We start from the raw sequence: 24,870 nt of genomic DNA, 5'->3' as shown, positions 1-24,870 counted from the left end.
TGGTCCGCATTCTGAAAGGGAGGAGGACAGAAGGCCTGCAGAACAATAGGTCTAGCCACATTAGTGGGGACCTTGGGGATATAACCCGGTCTCGGATGCAGAAAAGCTTTAACCATACCCGGTGCAAACTCTAAGCATCACGGAGCAACCGACAATGCTTGAAGATCCCCTATTCTCTTGAGAGAAGAAATAGCTAGAAGGAACAGAGCTTTCAATGTCAAGAACTTCTCAGGAACCTCCTCAATAGGCTCAAAGGGGGCCAGGGAAAGGCCTTGCAGCGCAATGGACAAATCCCATGGTGGCACCCTAGAGCGAACTGCAGGCCTCAGCCTCCAGGTGCCACGAAGGAAACGAGATACCAAGGGGTCTTTCCCCACAGACATTCCACCCAAAGGAATGTGGTAAGCACCTATGGCCGCCACATAAACCTTTAAAGTGGACGGGGTCAGACCTGCAGTGAACCGGTCCTGCAGGAACTCCAGCACTGTACCAATTGGGCAGTTAACTGGGTCCAACCGACGGTCACTACACCAAGAAGTGAATACTCTCCACTTCAGGGCATAAAGTTTCCTCGTGGAGGGAGCTCTGGACTGTAGAATGGTTTCAACAACCTCAGTTGAGAGACCTGACTCTATGAGCTGTGCCCCCTCAGAGGCCAAGCCCACAGCTTCCACAGTTCTGGTTGGCGGTGAACTATCGAGCCCTCTGCTTGGGACAGAAGGTCCCTCCTGACAGGTAGCTCCAAAGGAGGCCCGTCGAGGAGAGACACAAGATCGGGAAACCATACTCTGCCCGGCCAGCGCGGGGCTATAAGAAGTAGATGGACCCCGTCCCTGCGAACTCTTTCCAGAACTCCCGGGAGCAGAGCAACTGGGGGAAAGGCGTACAGACGTAGCCTCGGCCACGTCTGTACCATAGCATCCAGTCCCAGAGGAGCTGGATGCGTGAGGGAGAACCAAAGTGGACAGTGAGATGTCTCTTGAGACGCAAACAGATCCACTTGTGCTTGGCCAAACTCCCTCCATATCAGCTCCACCACCTCGGGGTGGAGCCTCCATTCCCCGGGCCTCAGGCCCTGTCTCGACAGAGTGTCTGCTCCTATATTCTGGACCCCAGGGATGTAAGCTGCCCTGAGTGACAACAGCTTCCCCTGGGACCACAAGAGGATATGGCGTGCCAGATTGCACAATGGGCGTGAGCGCAAACCCCCTTGGTGATTTATATAGGCGACTACCGACGTGTTGTCCGTATGTACTAGCACATGGTGTCCCCTGAGATCTGTGATAAAGCTCCTCAGAGCCCGGAAGACAGCTAACATCTCTAGGCGATTTATATGCCATGCACGATGATGGTCTTCCCACAGACCTTGAGATGAGCGACCCTCTAGAATCGCTCCCCAACCCGTGAGGGAAGCATCCGTCGTTAGCAGTTTGCGACGACAAGGAGCTCCCAACACTGGGCCTTGGGACAGGAACCAAGGTTTCTTCCACATAGCCAAGGCACATAGGCATCGCCGCGTGACCTTGATTGTGCGAAATGGGTTGCCCCTCGGGGAAAACCCCCTGGTCCTGAGCCACCACTGCAGGGGCCTCATGTGCAGCAGTCCAAAAGGTATCACGTTGGAAGCTGCTGCCATGAGACCCAACAGTCTCTGGAACTGTTTGACAGTGAGTAGCTGGCCTAGCTTTATCCTTTTTACAGCTGCAAGGATGGACTCTATACGTGGCGGTGACAGGCGCGCCTGCATCGACACTGAATCCCAAACCACGCCTAAAAAAGTGGTCCTGTGGTTCATGGAGTGGAGAAAGCACACTCTTCTTGGCGTTCAGCCGTAACCCCAGCTCTTTCATATGGGCGAGGACGACATCTCGATGCCAAATCGCCAACTGATGCGACTGAGCTAAAATCAACCAATCGTCGATGTAGTTCATTATGCGAATACCCTGAAGGCGCAAGGGCGCCAGAGCTGCATCCACGCATTTGGTGAAAGTGCGGGGTGATAAAGCTAGACCGAATGGAAGGACTCGATATTGGTATGCTTTGCCCCCGAAAGCAAACCTCAGGAACTTCCAATGACACGGACGGATGGAAATATGGAAATATGGAAATATGCATCCTTGAGATCTATCGTGACAAACCAGTCCTCGGACCTGATTTGCGGCACGATTTGTCTCAGCGTCAACATTTTGAACTTGAGCTGCATGACTGACTCGTTCAGAACTCAAAGATCTAAAATGGGACGCAATCCCCCGTCCTTATTCTAAATCTAAATTCTAAATCCCCATCTAAATCACCCAGTAATTCTGCCTGGTAAGCTTGCATCAAAGACATAGTATGCAAACACGCTGCAGCTTGACCAGCGGCGGAATATGCTTTATTAACCAGGGAAGAAGTGACTCTAGCTATGTTTCCATCAACTTGTCAATCGAATTATCTGAAGTTCGGTAAAAAAAATCATGCGAATAAAGCTTGTGAAAGTGTGTTTCCATCAAACGGCTTTAAAGCGAATAAAAACCTGTGCGTAATGACGTAACATGCTGTCTTGCGATCAAATTGGTATATCGAATTGATTTGAGACATTTTAAGGTGTTTCCATTCATTTTCGCACTGAATCGCACAACATTCAAGCAAACATTTGCGAAAAAAGTTTTGATAGACAAAATGGATCGCGCAATCTACCAACAAATGTTCAATATTGTAATAGTGCAGAGTCCTGCACGGGTCCATTTTTGGAGACCCGTGCCCGCGATAAATCGCACACAAGCTAAAATCATTCCATTTAAAGTGCTTTATTTTTTATCTCGCACCTCTCTCAACATCACAATAGCCTCATGAATGGGCTAATGAGCGCTAAAGTGCGCTTTGTTTTGGGCCATTCAAGTAGCCTAGGCTACCTCCAGTTCACGCGCGGGCGCCTCTCCGTGTCCTGATTATTGCCTGCTATATTTAGCTCTTATTTATTAAATCCAAGGAAAATGGTTGATTAAACATTGGTTAAAATTAAGATACAATTAATACAAAACGAAATTCACTTTAAAGAAAGTCTTTCTACAAAAACAAACTTAATAAAGTGGTCAAAATCATGTCTGCCCACTCCATTTGTCTCCCGATATTCAGGATCATCTTATCTTATTCATGCTTTTTTCACTTTTCATATAATCAACATGCAATTTTAAACATACATATATATATATATATATATATATATATATATATTATTTTATTTAAACATGAATATGAAACTAAATAGTTTTTTAATGACTGGGCTACAACACATAGGCTTATTAGCCTGCCCTACAATCATTGAATATTATTTTGCTTGATTGACGGGTTTTTATTTAAAAGAAAGAGCGTAGCCTACACAATACTTAGGCCTACTAAAATATAATTAATATTATTTTATTGCATTTGTATTAGTTGTTTGAAGAGTAAAAAAAAAAAAAAAAAAAACGGTTGATCTTAACGCAAGTTTACAACCGGCCAGTCGGTCGGACTAAAAGGGGAAAAAAATTAATTGGGTCGGTCCTAAATTGACATGATCGGTCGGGTAACGGCAAACAAGAATATTTTTAAGGATGCCCAAAACACATATTTGCCAGTGTGTAATGGCAATTTAGACATACAAATATTGCACATATTTTTCATCCGCTACCCGCCCGCAAGGAGTTCATTATCCGCCCGCGTCCCCGCCTGTGAATTTTAGGAATGTCACAATCCACCCGTTTTAGCCACTTTTATGCGGGTACCCAACCCATTGCAGGACTCTAGGTGCTTATGTGACAGCTGATAGCGACATTATTTGACTATTATGGCATTTCTTAGATTTTTGCTATAATAGCCGTTTTATTTTTCTGTTAAATTAAATTCAAAAAGTATCTCGTCTCCTCGTTTGTCCACTTTGTTGACACCGGCCATGTGTGCAAACCAGACAGTATATAATGGGTACAAACTGGGCGGAAATTAACTAAAACTTCTTCTTTTGTGGCGGGTTGTACCCATAAAATGACCTAAAACTTAATCGCAATCCATTATTTATTCGTCAAATAACGTTTCCATCAGCGTTTATCGCATAAACCGTACATCGATCAAGATAAAATCCGATGAGACCGACCGTATTTCATTTTAGTCGATATTCAAGAAATTCAATCGAATTTTACTGTTTCCATAAGGCATTTTTCATTCGATATCACATAATTCGGATAAAAACGTGTTGATGGAAACATAGCTTCTGACTGGCTTGGTGGGTAACATAGGAGCCTTCAGGGAAGATGCCGTTGATGGAGAGAGATAGCTCGCAAGTGTCTCCTCCACCCTCGGCATCTCCCCATAACCATGCTGTTTATAATTGGAAATTGTGGAGTAGTGTGATGTTTGTGCACTGTAAACTCTGTATGACATGGGTTTCCCCCACGATCTCGACACCTCGGTGTGGAGATCGGGGAAAAACGGAAGGCATCTGCGCTGAGGCTGTGCACGAGATGGCAGAAAACGTTCGTCGAGCTTGCTTTTCGAGCGAACGTCCTGCTGATCTTCTGGCCACTCAATAGATAGTCTTTCGACAGCTCTCGTCACAACCTCTAATAATTGTTCGAACGCATGAGACTGAGGTGGCGAATCCTCAGACTCAGCATCAACACTAACAACATCCAACTCCTCAGAGCTGGACAATTGCAGTGTTGGTGCCTCCATCGGGGCGGAAGAAACCGCAGCGCGTGCTTCCGAACCCTGATGAGAGGCACTGGGTCTATCAGAAGGAGACTGAGATAAGGCAGAGCCCGTCTCAGCATCCACTGATAGATCCATTTGCGAACCCCAGGTCTGTGATCGACGCTGTGCCTTGGCAGCGCCGGGACCAGAGCCCTGGGGAACGCGATCCTGAGCGCTCTGGAAGAATGCCAGGCGGGATCGGAGCGTACGCAAAGGCAGCGCGTCACAATGCTCACAGCCAGCACCCTCGAGTGCTGACTGGGCATGCTCCTCACCCAAACAGGCAACACAAAGGACGTGAGTGTCCCCACCTGTTAAATAACGCGGGCAGGGGTGCACACACAACCTATACTGCTGCTTGCTCGCCATACTGAATATATAAATGTAATATAGACAGACAACACCAAAAAATGGGACAGTTTCACATAGAGCGCTACTGAAGACACAGAAGCTGCCGCTCTCTGTTTTCAAGCAGGCTTTATAGTTTCCTGGTACGTGACGTCACCCGCATCTGATGTTCCGCCACGCCATTGGGCTGATTTTACATGTGCTTCAAGACATCATCACGCAAATGTTCCCATAGCGTCAAATCTCGACGCAACGCGAGTTCCCTTGAAAGGGAACTGTGTGCTTGATGTTGACCGTGGTTCTCTTGCCCCATATGAAACTTGAGACCCGCAAGTATGAGTCGATCACTCCTATTCTATCCAAACTGCACTGGCTACCTGTAAAATTTAGAATTGATTTTAAAATTGTATTATTTGTTTATAAAGCCCTGAACAAATTGGCTCCTCAGTACCTGACCGATCTACTCTGTCCGTACACTCCTTCTCGAACTCTGAGATCCAGTGATCACTGTCTACTCATTGTGCCTAGATCCAGACTTAAAAAACGAGCCGATCGTGCTTTTGCGACTGCAGGTCCAAAACTTTGGAAAAGTCTACCTCTCTACATTAGATTAGCTCCCTCTGTTTCCACCTTCAAATCTTCTTTAAAGACTTATTTATTTTCTTTGGTTTTTAATACTCCTTGACTCAGATACGATTATTGCTTATTTATTGTTTTGTGTTACCTTATTGGTTGTTTTATTATTATTTTTTATTATTATTATTTTTCCCCTTCTGTTCTGGGGCCTGTTTCAGAAAAGAGGTTCAACCAACTCTGAGTTAAAACTTGAACTCTGAGTTGACTTACCCTGAGATGGGAAACTCTGAGTTTTCGGTTTCAGAAAAGCTGAAATGAGTTAGTTCAATCAACTCTGAGTTGACTGACTCTGAGTTAAGCGCGTGCAACACAACTATAAAAAGCCATTATCAATGGAGCGCAGATATTATGAGTCACCATGGCAACAGCGCCAGACATAAAGAGGTCTTCATATTTCTCACCAGTACGAACATTATTACTGTAATTTTACAGTATTAGAACATTAATACTGTCATGTAATTAAAGGGATTACTCTTAATTCTTCTGTAATTTAAAGTAAAATCTGATGTAATTGCATTAGACTATAGAACAATTCTGCATATTTAACATACATTTTTAAAAGGTATATTTTTTATGTAACCTTCTCCCTCTACACACTTTGGTCAATTCAAGAATAATTCATGCAATTGTATAGCCTATTGTTTATTTGAAAGCATTAAAAGTGCAGTTTCTTGTCTCTCCTTGTATTATTCAAATGGTTGAGGTTGATATGGGATTTAGTAATAAGTAGACCAATGCTTTCTAAAGATAGTCATTATTACAATAATCTAATTACACTGTTGAAGATGTCATGTGTAGTTAGTAATACAAGTAACTTACCCAACTGTTATAATATCAGAGGTGAAACTGGAAGAACAGTATGTTATTCAACCTAATTTTAATTTCCATGTAGATTCTGCAGGTATTAAAAGAACATGGCAGCAGCTGAAAATTAAATATAAAAACATAATTCAATCAAGTAAGGCTTGAGCATATCATGGGTGTAGGCTACCTGACTTTACAAACATTTGACATATTAAATAACTAAAGCATCCAGTGTCTAGCAGTGCAGCAGCATTTTTGGCTGAGGGAATTCCTGGAGGGACTTCAGAGCCAGTTACTCCCGAAGATCCAAGGGCCTTCATAAAATGTAGAGGTTTACATATGTGTTATTTTTTATATAGGCTATTTTAGAGGCCTACAGAGGTAATATTATGTGTCTACACATCAAACAATCTACACATTCTGATTATTTCACATTTTTATGTGGAGTAGCCTATAGAATCAAGTATAAACGACGGGTATTCTTATCTCTCCCTGCGCCCCCAGAGTGTGGAAGAACATCAACTTCTGGTGCACAGATTAGCACAGTTCAGTGATTTCCAGTAAATGCCACAGTTTAATTCTGTAGAATTTGTTTAGAACTACATTATGTAACTCTAATCTACTACTGTATTTTCAGTTGTAAAGGAGTTATATAGACTTCATCTTATTAAAAAAATTGAAAAAAACTGCAGTAAAAATAGCGATGTATTATTTATTAATAAAATATTAATTTTATTAATAAAAATGTACTGAAAGAATTAATGAGGTGTTTAAACACCACTTCCTCTTTAAAAAAGGGGAGGAGACCGATAGAAACTCTGGGTTTACCGAAGAAAACCTGCTCCCGACCAGGTTAGGTTCACAGAGTAAGTTACCATGGTAACTGACTCTGAGTATAAGATACCTCTCTTTCAGAAACGGGCTTGACTTACTCTGCTTTCTCAGGTTTAACATACCTCCCATTCTGAAACAGAAAACCCAGAGTTTCCCTCATTTCAGGGTTAACATACTCAGAGTTCTCTTACGAGAGGTCTCTCGTACTGCGTAAGATATCTTACGCTAGGGGAAAATCCTTTTCCGCGAGATATTGAAGCCAAAAATTATCCTTAATTTTGTAATAATGAAAAAGTGACGTCAGACCCAATCAGGGCACTTCGCGCCCGCTGCGTCACGTCCCGCCGAAATGGGCGTGATCTAGGCCTATAAATATCGCTCACAAGCAGCTATTATCTGATTTTTCATCCTTCAAGCGAAGCACACGCATCGCTGGAGCTGGATAAGAAGCCGCGCCGTCTGAAAGAGAGCACCTTCAGCGGGACGAGTCACTGAAGTCGCTGGCCGCGCCGCCTTCCTTGCCTTCCTGTTGCGCTATCCGGCGTTATATCCTTTCTCTGCTACTGTGTTTATGTATGTGTGTGTGCTCGCCGCCGCGACACACACTCCCATTGCACTAAAAGAGCTGGGCGTCTTTTTCAAGACGCCCCTTTTCCTGATCATGCAGCTCTCGCACTCGCTGACGGCGACTGCCCTCACTGCGAGTTAGTTACTGCCTATGGTGACTCTGAGGACTCACCTGGCATTCTTCTCCGAGACGGCTCCTCCGCCCCCCCCCCCCAGAAAGGTGTGTTTTTAGTCCCTCCGAGGATGGACTGACCCTCAATTTCTCATACATTTCCCAGTTCCCTGATCATGCGACTGGAAATATCAATATTGCAGCAGGCGAGCCTGTTTTAATACAAGCGCGCCTGCAAGCATACGCCGAAGAAAGCATGTGACGCTCTTATATGCTCGTGCATCCGAAAACCTTTGTGTTCCCCCCTGTGGCTCAGTGGCGGAATCATTGGTTTTTCCTCACGAGAGACCGGAGTTCGAATCCCGGTCTAGCGGCAGTTAAAATTATGCCGCCAATGCTTCGCTCTGTCAGTTCCCTGAAAAGCGACTGCAGATGTGCATTTTGCAGCCAACGAGCGCGTTGCACAACCCGCTCGCCTGCACCCAAACACCGTTTCTATGGTTTCCGTGCGTCACTGGCGTAAGGAGAAAAGAGCGTTTTCTGGTCCCCCCGCGGAGGGACCGACCTCCTTTTTCTCGTACATTTCTCATTCCCCTCTGAAGTTCGGGCGACTGGAAATGTCAGTATTGCAGTGAGCAAGCCTGTTGTAATACACGCATGCCTGCAAACAAACGCCAGCACGTTGACGCTCTCTTATAATACTCGCGCTAACTGAGTTATAATGTGTCTCCCCCTGTGGCCCAGTGGCAGACTCTCAGGTTTTTGCACGCGAGAGACCCGCGTTCGATCCCCGGGTCTACCGGCAGATAAAATTATGCCGTCAATGCTCGCTCTGTCAGTTCCCTGAAAAGGCGACTGCAGATGTGTATTCTGCAGCCAACGAGCGCGTTGTACAACCCGCTCGCCTGCACCCAAACACCGTTTCTATGGTGTTCCGTGCGTCACTGGCGTAAAAAAAAAAAAAAAAAAAAAAGGGAGTTTTTCTGGTCCCGCTGCGGACGGACCAACCTCCTTTTTCCTATACATTTCCCACTCCCCTCTGGAATTCAGGCGACTGGAAATGTCAATATTGCAGTGAACAAGCCTGTTGTAATGCACGCAGGCCTGCAATAAACGCCAGCATGTTGACGCTCTCTGTTTCTATGGCAACTTCTCGCTCATTCAGTTCCAGTAAATGTGACTGTTCCAGTGTATCCTGCAGTAAACAAGTCGGTTCTGTCACCCGCTTGCCTGCACACAAACGCCGTTTTTACGGCTACCCAGATAAATCCCATAAGTGTGAATTTTTCTGGTGTCCCGGCCACGGCCGATGGTGCTTTATGTGTAGAAAGAATGCCCACTGCCCAGTGCCCATCTCTACACACAAGCACAGCCCGTCACACAGGGCTCGCGCACATGAATCGACTCAGATCGATTGCGCTTCAAACATGGTGAATGTGCCCACTAACACCACGTTATGCATGTCTCACGGTTTCTGTAAAAACGAAACCAACGTGCATTCGCTTCACTCAAGCGAACGATGTTTTCAGTGTGGTAAATGTGCCCGCTGTCCCGCGCCCACATCCACACATAGACATGACAGTTCCTACGGGAACCGCCCAGCCCTCCCCCTCGCGGTTGACCACCGCAGAGGAGTCGAGCGCGGGCAATCTGCCCGCTGTTATCAGCGCGCCCCATGCCTCAAATGTCACGAGCGCGACGCTTGTGTTACAGCACTCCGAAGCCTCCCCATCGCTGAGCGAGCGGAGCGCGCTTCGTATTCAACCCCTAGCTATTCATGCGGACGCATGGGCAAAGCTGCCCGGGGTTTCGAAGTGGGTGCTGAACATTATAAAAAGAGGCTATTCGCTACAGTTTCGCCGACGCCCTCGCCACTATGTGGCGCGCGTCGAGACCACGGTAAAAACAGAAGTAGCACATTTACTTCGAGCCGAAGTGGCGAAACTATTGAGCAAAGGGGCCATAGAGCCTCTCTCTCAAGTTCAGAGCGAAGGAGGGCTATACAGCAGATACTTCCTGGTACCGAAAAAAGACGGGGGTCTCAGACCCATACTAGATCTAAGGCAACTGAACAAAGTGCTTGTGAAGCGACAGTTCAGGATGCTCACGACCAGACAAATCCCTGTGCAGATTCGCCAAGGAGATTGGTTTGTGTCAATAGATCTGAAAGATGCGTATTTTTCAAATACAAATAGCGTCACGTCACAGGCGATATTTGACATTCGCCTTCGGGGGCCAGGCATATCAGTACACAGTCCTGCCGTTCGGTTTGTCCCTGGCACCCCGTACATTTACGAAGTGCATGGATGCGGCGCTCGCACCCCTCAGAATGAGAGGCATGCGAGTACTGAACTATTTGGACGATTGGCTGATTCTAGCGCAATCTCGCGCAGTGCTCATAGAACACACGACCATTTTACTCGATCACCTCGAGGATTTGGGTCTCAGTGTCAATTGGGCGAAGAGCTCTCTGTCACCCAGTCAGAAGATATCTTTCCTGGGCACAGAATTGGACTCGCTGTCCATGATAGCGCGACTATCACCACAGCGCGCGGTAGACATTCAACGCACAGCGAACTCGTTTCGCTGCGGCGCGTCTGTCCCGCTCAAGAAATTTCAGAAGATGCTAGGTCTCATGGCCTCAGCATCATCAGTGCTCCAGCTGGGCCTGCTCCGCATGCGCCCGCTGCAGTTTTGGCTGAAAGCGCGAGTCCCACGCAGAGCGTGGGCATCCGGTTCGCTTCGCCTCAGGGTCAATCAGAAGTGCGTCACAACTCTGAAACCTTGGAGAGCGAACGACTGGTACCAATCAGGTGTAAGCCTGGGGACTTCCTCGAGGGTGAGAGTGGTGTCCACGGACGCGTCCACCTCGGGATGGGGAGCGCTGCTCGAGGGCAGACCGCTCTTCGGCCAGTGGTCGGAACGGGAAAAGCTCCTGCACATAAACTGCCTCGAAATGACCCACAGACAGTCCAACTGCTGTGGAAGAAATTCGGCAGAGCGGAAGTAGACCTGTTTGCGTCTCAAGAAAACGCTCACTGTCCGGAATTTTTCTCCAAGAGCAGGAACGCGTTGGCCCATGTGTGGCCCCGCCGCCCGCTCTATGCTTTTCCCCCCGTCTCTCTCCTGCCTCAGGTGATAGAACGGATCAGGGAAGAAGGATGCTCAGTACTGCTGGTAGCACCGTTCTGGAAAAACCAACCTTGGTTCCCAGTCGTGATGCAGTTAGCAAGTACTGCCCCGTGGCCAGTACCAATGAGGAGAGATCTCCTCTCACAGGCCCGCGGCTCGATCTGGCATCCTCACCCGGAACTATGGTCCCTTCATGTCTGGGCCATCAACGGGTACATGTTGGACTCCCTAAAGGAGTATTAAACACGATCACGCAGGCTAGAGCTCCGTCTACAAGACGACTCTATTCTTCGAAATGGTCGGTGTTTTCGGGCTGGTGCACAGCCCGTGGTGTGTCACCCACAAACTATGGTGTGACGGAGGTGTTTTCCTTCCTACAAGAGCTGTTGGATGGGGGCAGGGCCCCCTCCACGCTCAAAGTTTATGTGGCGGCTATAGCAGCGTTCTCAGAAACAACGCTTGGTCAGTCAATAGGAAGGAACGATTTAGTCATCCGCTTCCTTAGAGGGGCTAAGAGACTGAATCCTCCCAGACCTCCCTCAGTCCCCGTATGGGACCTTTCTACGGTTCTGGAAGCCATGAAAGGTGCGCCATTTGAGCCTTTACAGTCAATCGATTTGAAACACCTGTCTTTCAAGACGGTGTTTTTGCTGGCTCTCGCTTCAGTGAAGCGCATAGGGGATCTGCACGCGCTCTCTGTGAGCGCGGCGTGCATGGAGTTTGGGCCCAATGACTCAAAAGTTATACTCAAACCTAAGCACGGTTATGTTCCAAAATCCCTCAACACACCGTTTAGGGCGCAGGTTATCTCCCTGTCAGCCCTACCGGTCCCTGATGAGGAAAGAGACGCGAGCCTCCTTTGCCCAGTCAGGGCATTACGAGCTTATGTGTCTCGCTCGTCTGTTTTCAGACAGACGGAGCAGCTTTTTGTTTCGTTTAGCGGACGTTCTAAGGGACTAGCCGCGTCGAAACAGAGCCTATCCAGATGGATAGTTGATGCTATAGCGCTGGCATACGCCTCCAAGGGCATGCAGTGCCCATTGGGTGTCAGAACGCACTCCACGAGAGGCATGGCCTCTTCGTGGGCCTGGTCAAGTGGGATTGCCTTGCAAGATATTTGTATGGCGGCAGGCTGGGCCTCACCGTCTACATTTATAAGGTTTTATAACCTAGAGGTTCCCACCCTGCAGGCCAGGCTGCTGTCGGTCTAAATTTACCAGTATTATCTGACCTGATGCGATCAGCTCAGAATGCTGCGTCTGCTGAGCACAGCTCAATGTTCGACAGTATAAAGCTGGGCAAACTGTGTAAGACCCACATTTCCCCATCAGTTCAGGCCGTACCCCGCCCTGTCTGTATGATGAAATTCGCGTCCCATCGACGCTCCTATATGTGGAAGAGTGAGGCTGCACCCCTCCCTCTTCCCGGACTCCCTGTGAGTTCCCTGAGTGATTGTGCACTATATGTACCCCGGGCTTTTTAGAGAGAACCGAGGTTACGTTAGTAACCGAGTACGTTTTCACTTAACCTCCTTTCTGAAACAGGCCCCTGTACAGCACTTTGGTCAGCCTTGGTTGTTTTTAAATGTGCTTTATAAATACATATTGTATTGTATTGTAAAATGGACTTTGCTGACTCTATCGACTTCAAACAGGCACCATATATATATATATATATATATATATATATATATATATATATATATACACACACACACACACACACACAAACGTAATAGCACTTGCTGTCTAAGTGGTCTTCGTCTGAGAATTGCATCTTTCATGTGCGAAAAATAGCACATCCTGTCAGTTTCCCTTTAATAATTAATTTGAGGCACTCGCAACATGCAAGGCAGTGAACATATAAATACAGTTATTTGTTGCAAATTATTTATTGATTATTTACTATTATTTCATTTCGGAAAAATACTACAAATATTACAAAAATATTCTTTATTTCTTAAAAAATTAAATGATAAAATGGGAGGACCATGGTACCTGGCATAGGCCTACTACATTTTTGTATGGACACATGGTCTGGGTCATGTCCGTTGACCATGCTCTTTGCACATGACATTTGTTTTGCTTCTGTTAGCCATTTACTCGTCTGTCTCACATCTATACATCAATCTAGCATTCCAGCCATGTTACATTACCAGGTCAATTTTTATATATACAAAGTTCTGTCATGAAACTCTAGATGGCACAGGCTAATAGGTCCTTTAACTCAACCTGACTGTAATCACATCTTTATCTATAGGGCACAGCTGATTGGTTCCTGCTGTTTCAGTAGCCAATAAGCTCGCATGCCCAACCTTCAAATGCTTGAGTAGCATTTGCCTTAGCAGTGCAGCACATCTCCAGAAACCCTCCAGCTTCCCCAGCTCCACCTGTGTAATCTGCTAAGGGTAATCTATGTACACTATATCTTACAGCAGCAGCAGCAGCAGCAGCAGCGTTGTGTTGTGTATGTATTGGCAGTAGCAAGTCCCATACTTGCTCTGCAGCAGCAGCAATATGCAGTATTATATATATATATATATATATATATATATATATATATATATATATATATATATGTATGTATGTATGTACAGCTAAAGTATCACTTGTTTCTACTTTAAAAAGGCTATTGATTCCTGGAGCTTCAAACCCAACCCTTTTTTATTGGAATGGTTTTCCTTTTCATTTAAGTAAAGCTGAGGAAGAGAGAAAAGATTTGTATGTATGGTGTAACTAGGATAGGTAGAGAGAGATACAGAATAAATGAGGTTGTAGATCAAGTGAGGTCAGAGAAAAGAAGCAAAAAGAGCATTCCTTTTCTCGTTCCCTTTGACAAAGGCTTAACCAGGGCTCTGACAGGCGTAGCATAACAATAGGACTGAAATAGCAACTATCTTTCCCAGAGGATCACCTCACAAGGAGCCACTCCAGCAAACAAAATGTTCATGAGCCCATGTGTTTATCTGCAATTGATTAAAGTGCTCTTCAGAGGTGTTCAGACACAATCAATCAATAGCACTGAAGGCCCAAACTCAAAGGCTACAGTTCTAAATTGACCAGGGGACAATTCAGACATTTATGTGATAGTCATCAACCAATACTTGACCCAGAATGCCACAGTAAATAATATAAATTTGTTTTATAACAAATTGATACCTAATTGATTGATCTATGTTGCAGGGTACGTTTTCACGACAATGATGCACCAGAAACAGAAACAGTTTTTCCTTTGTATTTTTTGGCGTACAGATAATAACGTGTCAAAACAATCCCCGTTCCCACGAAAATGACTAAAAACGCTGTATTATGCTGCCAGGCCAGTAGTTGGCGATGTCACTTTGTAAAGAAATACCACGCACCTATAGACTGAACATGTAAAGACGTAGTACGCATGCACATGACATCACCGTTTCCACAAATTCACGTTTTTGTAGTTTACACAGAGACAATAACGGTATCGTTTTCAAAAACTTTGAATCCCGTTTTCAAAAGTTAGCTTTTTCAGGCCCCCAAAATGCAGTTGTTTTGTAAATGAACTGTCAAAATGCATACAAAGTTTTGATTTGAAAACGGTGTTGTGTAAACGTACCCTTAACTTTGTTTTAGTTGTGTTCTTGTTTGGTTCACCACTGTTTCCAGTTCAGTTTCCTGTGTTTGTTCCTGTTTCCTATGTCTATGTGTAGCCAAATTAATTGGGGGGGGGCACTGAATAATTTCAGTGCCTGAATTATTTGGCGTGCAGGTGGTTGTTGGTCGCTGGAAGAACAAGTTATGGTACATCTCTTTTAATGGGTGTTCTGGCTTTACGAGCAGAGAGTTTTTAGTAGTGGTGAGAAGATCGAGGCTTCGTGGAACACTGAGACAGTTGAAGCAAATGTGCCGTATTGTGTCGAGGCTTCGAAAAAAAAACCACACCCGTCTCCACGGTGAACCCTAGTGGTCAGAACAGTGTAACAAATCTATTACAAATCTGTTGCAAGTTTTTAATTGAAAGTAAAATCTTTCAGATGCAATTATCTAATCATCTAATAAGATTATCAAGTGTCTATATTATTTTATCAGTTGTCAGGGTTTGTTTTGTTTGTTCTATTACAGTTTTTTTTTCGATTGCTAAACGCAGTGAGCACAACTGGAGCTACATGTGCTCACTGTAACTCAACTCTAACTACAGTCTGCACTACCAACAGTCACCTGAGCTAAACAGTTCACATCACCTGTAAAACTCACTCCAAGCAACACAACTCTTAGCACATGGCTCAAAACAGGCTCAGTGCAGCCAAACACTATACACAACCCTCACTGAGATAACACACACTGTCACTCAGAACACACTTAGAGGAAAAACACTAGCATCAAACACCAATACAGAAAATACTAACTTTTCATCTTTACAGTTTGAACAATTTCAGTGACTTCATACAAAGTAATATTTTCTTCAAAGAAAAGAGTGACATTCTTTCACATTATTTATAAATTCTTTTAGAACATAACAATTCTTTAAGGTAAATGAAAATTAGCAGTTTGCTTCAATAGTCTGTAGTAATTTATGGAATTACAGTAATGAGAAAAAAAAAAAGGTAGAAACTAAAAGTACATAATTGTACTGTAATTCGAACAAATAATTGAGGGGCTAATCCTGCCTCTCTCTAGCATCAGGCCACAGATTTTCATCAACATCACATCTAATGTTCTCTCTTGCCATGCACCTGTGGAAGAACCTTCTGGAGTGCCTTATCCATCCCTGGCAGTCCTCTGGACTCGTGTCCTCACATCCGGCACGCATCCGCCCTCTCCCTGCCACCCTTCTCCCTCGACCAACCCGTCTTCCTTGTTTCATTTCCAAAATTAGTCTTTCTGAGCTCTACCTATATATATATATATATATATATATATGTGTGTGTGTGTGTGTGTGTGTGTGTGTGTGTGTGTGTGTGTGTGTGTGTGTGTGTGTGTGTGTGTGTGTGTGTGTGTGTGTGTTCACAAACAAGTCTAAAAAAAGACCCCTGCTTAGCCTTTCAGCTGAAATTGCAGTCAGCAGTGTTTGAAAGGCACAAGGCTGAAATCTATTCTGTTTTGAATGTGTGGTTCACAGTTTTGACAGCAGTGTGTTAGCATTTGAACAAAGTGCTGTAAATCCACAGTGTTGTGCAGGTTGAGGTTAAAGTCATGGGATAAGTGTGTAGAGTTTTGAAAACTGTGTTCAAGCAATGAAAAACGAACTAGAGTTTGGTCCACATGAACTGCTGCTGTGCAGACTGTAGTTAGAGTTTTGCACATGTGACTCCAGTTGTGCCCACTGTCGTTTAGCAATCGAAAAAAACTGTAATGGCTCAGCTAAACAGGCCGATGAGAGACTATTACAGTAACTACCATTATACATTTTAATTATTCTAATGTCTACAAATTTATAAAACTGATCAGAGACACTCGTTCATTGGTTCTCAGTGACTCCTATTGATTTGACAGAGATCATTGTCCCCAGCGGTGAACCATTGAAATTTCGAAGTGTTTCGAAACATTTCTAAACAGTTATGACGTAATGAAGCCTCGTTTACTGAAATCACGTGACTCTGGCAGTTTGATACACGCTCCGAACCATTGATTTGGAACAAAAGATTCGTAAAGGTTTCGAAGCTTCATGAAGCAGTGTTTTGAAATTGCCATGACTAGTTTTTAGTGCTCACATTCATAATGATTTGTGATCATTTTGATGTGTTGGCCTAAAGCCAGCGACCTTATAGTGGCAACGACTTTGATGCAAACAGTCTGGGATAATGCCAGCAGTGTGTAATCATTTGATGGCCTTTTCCTGTTTAGTTGATTTTTAGAAGTGTGGTTTAAATGCCCTCATGCTGATTATGTTGAGCTGGATGAGCAGTGGATGCTGAATGATCGTTGCAGCATATTGCACGTGAGTGTTTATGATTTACTGTTAAAGTAGATTGTTTTATTATGTGAAATTATCAGTAAGCACACCTTTTGTACGCATCAAGAAAAATGTATCTTTTGTAGAGAAGTGTGGTTTAAATGCCCTCATGTTGGTTATGTTGAGTTGGATGAACTGCAGATGCTGAATGATTGGTTCAGCATACTGCATGTAAGTGTTTACAATTTGTCGTTAAAGCGGATAGTTTTTTTTTGTGAACTGATCAGTAGCACACCTTTTGTACACATCAAGACAAATTACTCGTAGAGAAGTATTGAATTAGTATTCCTGTTTTAGGAAGTGTGTATGGCTGTTGTGCTTTTTTATCAAATAGTTTATGGTTTTGTGATTATTGTTATTATTATTATTTTTTGTCTGTTTGTTTGTTGGCACATGACTAGTCAATTACACTTTTTAAATGGTTTATTTTTTGTACTATAGCTAGGCCATTACTTACAGCTTTGCATATATTGTAGCTAAAGAGGGGAGATAATCACTTTTATTTGTTCAAGTGTGGTGCATGTTCGAGTTCTGTGTGTGTGTGTGTGCGTGTGTGTGTGCGTGTGTGCGTGCGTGCGTGCGTGCGTGCGTGCGTGCGTGCGTGCGTGCGTGCGTGCGTGCGCGTGTGCGTGTGTGTGTGAATTAGTGTGGTGTGTAGGAAAATTTTAATTTCGTTTGGGGTTTATTGTATTTTTAATTTTTAATTTTTTAAGTGTTGTTACCCTCTTTAGATGCTTGTATTGCCATCTTTTATGACCAAGTTTGGCCAGCTTTTAAGTGAAATCAAATGAGACCAGAATCCAAGTATTTAATAAAAGTAATGCTTTGTTTATAGTAATTTTGCTTTAAGTATATTCATTGAATTAAAGCGAGACACTACAGGTGAATAGGGTAAATTTTTTAACTAGCAGATATCACCATGAAACTGTCCCAGTTGATTACCTACATTAAGATGAGAAAAAAATGTATTACAAGTTTTCTGTAATTGAATGTTTAAATATGCAAATTAGGCAATATCTAATTAAATATGCGCTAATTTGCATATCTAAATTTAGACTTGTAGTCAAGACCGCCTAAACCGAGACCAAGACACTACCAAGACCAGAGGGTATCGAGACCAAGACAAGACCAAGACCAAGACCAAGACAGACCAAGTCAAGACCAAGACCAAGTCGAGACCAAGACCGAGACCAAGTCGAGACCGGAGGAAAAAAAAAAAAACAGACTAGTGTTGAAGCTAAGCAACTTGTATGAATTCAAGAACAGCAGCATACTATGGTTCAGCCGCAGTTTACATTCAATACATATTAGACGGTATTACTTCAACTACACAGGCAGAACAATACAGAGACAGACCATGTCATGTGTGTGACTGTGAGCTCACTGTAAATGTTTTTGCAGACTGGGTCAACTATGTGTAGCAATTGCATGACGGCTGTAACTGCACTATTAGAGGATTGAGACTCCCTTAACGTTTGTGTACTGTTGAGGACTGACATGACTGGTACTGATTGGTTCATCTGACAAAACATCAAACACCTCCAACACCATCTTTCTCCTCCATAAACTGTCTAAAGAATGAGAAATATGTAACCAATTGAAATTATACTTAATGTGTAGATGAAATCGTAACATCAAATTAAAGATACACAATTATAAACTTGGATTAGGCCTAATGTTTGGTCAACACAACGGGGATATGCATATGATATTTAAAAGACCATTTATTTAGTCTAACACCATCTTAAATACAATACTGTAATCAAACAACACACACACACACACACACACACACACACACACACACACACACAGATATCAAAGTCACAAATTCAACTAAGCAAATGCCTCCCTATCTCTGCCGATTTCGGAGTCTCCAAATGAATCCATTCTGCAACTTTTAAATACATAATTCAATTTTTAAAAACGAAATTATAGGCTTAAGTGCAGGATCCGAAAGTTGGTCGTTTTGTCGCTATGGTTACACACACACACACACCGTTGGTGGTGCGCTCAAAGTCATCTGTCAGTTGTGCAGTTACCCAAAATCTCCTGAATGAAGTTAAAACCCATCATGTCACTGATATGTGTTTTTTAAATCAAGTGATCAAAGTGCTCGTTGCCGCTGCGATCAGTAAATAAAGTATTTTCTGGTGTGGCTCGCGCACACGCCGCACTTTCACTCGGACGCGCGCTTCAATCCGTTCCGTTGCGGATAATAATGTTGCATTATCGAACGTTGTGTCGTCGTGGATATTGTAGTAGGCCTATTGTATTGCTAAATACCCTGACCACTATGTCGGTCTGAGACAGCGAGACCTAGACAAGACCGAGAGGTCCGAGACCAAGACAAGACCAAGACCAAAGACCGTCAAGGCCGTGACAAGACCGAGACCACATAAAATCACTACTAAAATTACAGAGGGATTTACGGATATCTACTTTTGTTATCCTGTAAATCAGAATATACTGTCAATAGCCTTAAAAAAAAATTTTTCGCCATGTTTTTTGGAATAAAATGTTATATAAATCAGGCTAGGAATGATATTACAAATTCCTCTGTAAATGTCTTCATAATATGCAACTTAGTCCAATCCTGATTGGTGCAACGTCATCCGTGACGTGCGCCGGCGGAATGCAGAAGCTATTAAGGAGCGTCACAGCTGTTGTCAGCCTTCTGATCGGCTGAAGCAAGCCGCTCTCAGGTGTGCAGGAAGCATGGCAAAGGGACGCAGCGTCTCGTTCCCTTCTCAGGGAACCATGGTTACATGGGTAACCTGAGACGTTCCCTTTCGAGGGAACTCGCGCTGCGTCGAATGACGACACTTTGGGGAATGATATGTCCACTTCGACATGCTGACGAAAGTCTGTCCCAGAGTGAAATGAGGCACAACTCAGGACATGATTGCTTGAGATCCTGGGGTCGCCGGAAGGTCCAAACTGTCCCGACCACAGTGCCTTTGAAGAAGCCATGCTTCGGGTGGAATGAGCTCTAACTGACAGAGGTGAGGGCAGCCCGCTCACCTCATAAGCCATAGAGATAGCTTCAACGATCCACCTTCTTACGGTCTGTTTAGTAGCCGGGCAGCCTTTTTAGGGGGCCCGAAGCATACCAAAAGCTGGTACAATTTTCTCCTTCATGGCCTTTATGGCTTATGGTAGAGAAATGAACATTCAATTCATGGGCAACAGCTCTGGTGGACATTCCTGCAGTCAGCATGCCAATTGCACGCTCCCTCAAAACTTGCGACATCTGTGGCATTGTGCTGTGTGATAAAACTGCACATTTTAGAGTGGCCTTTTATTGTGGCCAGCCTAAGGCACACCTGTGCAATAATCATGCTGTCTAATCAGCATCTTGATATGCCACACCTGTGAGGTGGATGGATTATCTCGGCAAAGGAAAAGTGCTCACTAACACAGATTTAGACAGATTTGTGAACAATATTTGAGAGAAATAGGCCTTTTGTGTACATAGAAAAAGTCTTAGATCTTTGAGTTCAGCTCATGAAAAATGGGGGCAAAAACAAAAGTGTTGCGTTTATAATTTTGTTCAGTGTACAAACAAAACATAACATAAAGCGCAATCTCGTGAGTACCCCCTGGCCTGCAAGGGTCAATGGGGGTATATGGCGACCAGGACGAGGCAGAGGGCCGTGAGAAAAATGTATTTGTATCCGTAAAACCGGTCTCGTATCTCTCACGGAGGAAAAAAAGGAGGAGCGACGACAGTAAAGGACGAGAGAGGACCAGGCCAGGACTTTTATGTTGTGTTTTGTTTATATGTGGCGGCTGTCGACCGTGAGGGGTTGCCACATTTACTTTCATTTTGTTGTTGGTTTATTTTTGGATTATTAAAGTTTGTTAAATGTTCGCCGGTTCTCGCCTCCTTCTTCCTACAACAACTAACCTCGTTACATTCATGATTAATTAAAATGTGTTACTTGCCATTTCTTTATTAATTTTGAAATTTACAAGCAAATTTGGTTCTACCAACCAAATGCTTTCTGTAGTTATTTATGAGTGTTTCACAATGCTATGGAAATTTAGAAATGCTTCAGTTTAGTGACAATTGTAGGATTTCAAGCCTGAACTGTGCATTACAGGTCCTGCAACAGCATTTCAATGGGGTTTAAGTCCAGACTTTTATTAGGACAGATGTCTTAAAGGGATAGTTCACCCAAAAATGAAAATTCTATCATTGTTTACTCACCTTCAAGTTGTTCCAAACCTGTATGAGTTTCTTTGTTCTGCTGAACACAAAGGAAGATATTTGGAAGAATGTTTGTAACCAAACAGATTTCGGTCCCCATTGACTACCATAGTATATTTTTTTCCTACTATGGTAGTCAATGGGGACCGAGATCTGTTTGATTCTGTCATTCTTCCAAATATCTTCCTATATAATATAAATATAATATATATCAAATAAAAAGGTTCCATCTCACAAAAACATAAACCGAGTTGGGATTATAAGGTTCTATCTCCAGTAGATTCAATATCCAATCAAAATCAAAAATCCAATCAAGCTGTGTGCTTGTATTAGAAATATATAAATTGATTAAAATCAATGGTTATATACATTTATTCTTTGAAATGTGGGGTTTTATTTGTAAAAGTGGAGATAGAACCTTATAATTCCAAACAGAATCAGAGCTCTCAGAATTATAAGGTTCTATCTCCATTTGGGCCATCTTAAAAAATCCCATTTCCAAATGTGCCAGGATTTTGATATTCTATCCTCAAAGTACCTGTAGGGTGATGGTCTTGTTGAGCTATAATAGTAGATTATACTACATAACAGTTTTGCCAGCTGGGATGTAAAAACTTTGATGCTCAATATCTCAGAACTACCCTAAACGGAGATAGAACCTTATAATTCTAAGCTCACGATTGTACGATCATCCCAGTACTACAAATGTGAGACGAGCTTCTGTGTTTCCAAGTAGAGCAATGGTCCACCTTGCTACTGTATTATATGCATTGTATGTATAAAGTGTGTATGTTTGTAAGTATGGTCATGTAAGTATGTTTATTGTAACATTTATTGCCTGATAGAGATAAAAAAAAAAAAAAAAGGCTTTTACTTTTTGACGGGTTACTGACTGAGTGTTCTAATGTTTGCAGTGCAGGTGGGCTAATCACAACATGTATGACTGTAAAACCCCATGAGCCCATCCCTGAACTCTGTACAGAACAAATCATTTATACAACAGAACAACATCAGCTGCACTGCTGAGCCAATTATTTTTCCCTTCCTCCTTTCTGTCTATGACAGATCCTTGAAAGATATTTTTCCTCACCAAACAGGGTTCACATGGGGTTGTGTGCCACTGCACACCCTCAAATAATGTATCACCATTCACTCAAGCCATAGCAAATCCCTAAAGAGACAATTACCAAGCCATTTTCACCCGAAAGATGTCCCACAAACAGACACACACACACACACACACACACACACACACACACACACACACACACACACACACACACACACACACACACACACACACACACACACACACACACACACACACACACACCACACACCACACACACAACACACAACACACACACAAAATGCTACTACTCTAAGTTGTCTTCATCGTCATGTCAGATAGGGGCTGCTTGTTCTTAAGCATGACCAGTCGTTGTTGGGACTGGGGCAGCACAGACTGTCTAAAACATTGAGGGGTTGAAGCTAAATATTTAGATAACAACAAAAAAGCAAGAAAAAAAAAAGCACTATATATGTAACTGTTATTGTAGTAAATTATTGAATTGTATTGTAGTCAATCTGTATAATGAAATACTGTACATCCAGTATCCAGTGACAGTAAGCAGAACATACTTTACTTCTGACTCAGATAGTAAATGTTAAAATGAAGTGTTAATTTATGTGTTTTTGAGCGTCAGCATTGGTGTTCAGCTTGAATGCCACGAAAAACACAAACTACAACAAAACACATCTCAAATGGGAAAGAGCTTCGCGATTGACTGTACATATAGATTCAACAATCAATCTGAGCTATCTTTTTACAGACTGCTGAAAGCCAAAAGAGAAGCAAACGGACTGCTGCAATTCTCAGAAACAACTGGAATACAGGCGGATAAATGTGGATTTGAAATGACCGTTTTGTGTCAGATATGTTGTACTATATTGTATTTATTGTGCAGATAAAGCGTACACAGGCTTTGCTTTATATATTTCCCAGGTGTCAAATCAGACACATAAATGTCAGGAAACTCGATTGCTGGCCACATGCCAATATCCATGGACCACTGGTTCTTTGATAAGTTGGAAGGATCACTGTCGAGTCCAGCTGCCTTTAATTTAAGAAGATAATAATTTGGTTTACTCCAGTTTTCACAGTTTCCCCTATTAAATCCAGTCATGTTGCAGTATGCTTTGCCACTCAGTCCTGGATAACAGTCAGCTGTTACCGTCATGCAGATATTTGCAGACAATACTGAGTTCTGTGCTGTAAGCTGAATTTATTTAAGAACTCATTTGTGCTACTAAGTTATTATCTATATAAACTTGCTTTGTAAGGAAAACTGGGTTTGTCTAACATTACCCAAACATCCATCTTTCTAGAACTCAAGGCTCATCATTTGGCTGTTTTTTTTAATGTTCTGGTGGGAAAGTGACATCAATGCATACCCTCTATAGCCTTTGGGGTGTGACTTCTGTGGCAGGCAGGCTGAGCCAGAGGGTGTCGAGCCAGTGGGACAATGGCTGATGCGTTACATGGGAAAAGACATTTAGCTCCGGTTACAGAAGTGCAAGCCAAAATTAGCTGCATTTAGACCTTCAAAGATGAAACAGGTCATGAACACGTCAAAGTAACGGGGCATTGCAATGCAACCCTCTACAATACAAAATCATCATGCACCCGTTAGGAAAGACAAATAAACCAGTTATTAATGTTTACTCAGTCTCAAACAAATGTGCTGGGTGCAGATTAGGGATGTTCGAAAACGAATTACAAATTCTACCAAATAATAGAACAAATAATCAGCAGGCAGTCACTCTTCGTGTTTGCTCGATAACAGGTGAGCCAGGGGACAGCACAATATTATAGCCAACATAAACCTCTAAAATCACTACGCAATCTTTAGTGTGTGAAGTGTCATAACAGGTCATAACAGCAAAAGGGTGTTCTACTAAGTACTAAAGATGCTTGCCTTGAAGGGGTTGAATAATTTTGAGACTGCAGAAGTCATTAAAAGTTACATTTCCAGCTGAATTTGGGGAAACCACTTGAAACATTTTTTGGTTTGAGCTATTTCAATTACTTTTGTTTATTTTTTTTTCATTGCAAACAGCTAAAAATGTTGCCAATAAACCTTATTAGCAATGGGGGGTTAATCATTTCAATTACAACTGTATACATGTATATAAACATAGAAAGCTCAACCTCTAAAAAAAAAAAAAAAAAAAAAGGATGAAAGTATAGTGAAGTATAATGAAAGGTGTTGCTCTAAATTCCCTGAATTAGAATAAATTAGCTTAATTTCACTGAAAAATCTTTAGTATAGACTTTATCAGCGACAGCCTTGACAGTCTGGGGAGATTATTTTTCATGACATTCAAAAGAGTGCTGTATTCACTTACAAAATTTCTCAAATCAGCATGACGGATTCAAAAATCTACCTCCAAAGCTTTTGTTGTTGTGTCAGAACTATTGAGGAATATTTGCTGAGCGAACTAAGAGCTCTCAAAATATACATCTCCTTGAAAAAAAAGTGCTCTGTAAGTGTTTAAAAAAGATGAGGTTTGATGCTGATGAATGTTT

General features: G+C 43.0%; 1 protein-coding gene and 1 long non-coding RNA gene across 2 annotated transcripts in view; both read right to left on the bottom strand.

The window, feature by feature from the left end:
• The window catches only part of kcnj3a (potassium inwardly rectifying channel subfamily J member 3a), a 126,707-nt gene that overhangs the window by 93,627 nt on the left and 8,210 nt on the right, over positions 1-24,870 (bottom strand). The window lies entirely within an intron of this gene.
• On the bottom strand, positions 2,901-4,226 carry LOC309503595. The gene is made up of 2 exons (XR_014207766.1): positions 3,183-4,226; positions 2,901-3,147 (listed from the first exon to the last, which is right to left on the bottom strand). It is a non-coding gene; the product is annotated as an uncharacterized lncRNA (long non-coding RNA).

This window comes from Leuciscus leuciscus, assembly GCF_965113295.1.
Source record: "Leuciscus leuciscus genome assembly, chromosome: 7".
Classification (NCBI taxonomy): Eukaryota; Metazoa; Chordata; class Actinopteri; order Cypriniformes; family Leuciscidae; genus Leuciscus; species Leuciscus leuciscus.
The sequence above is the reverse complement of the archived record's forward strand: the minus strand, read 5'-3'. Positions and strand labels throughout refer to the sequence as shown.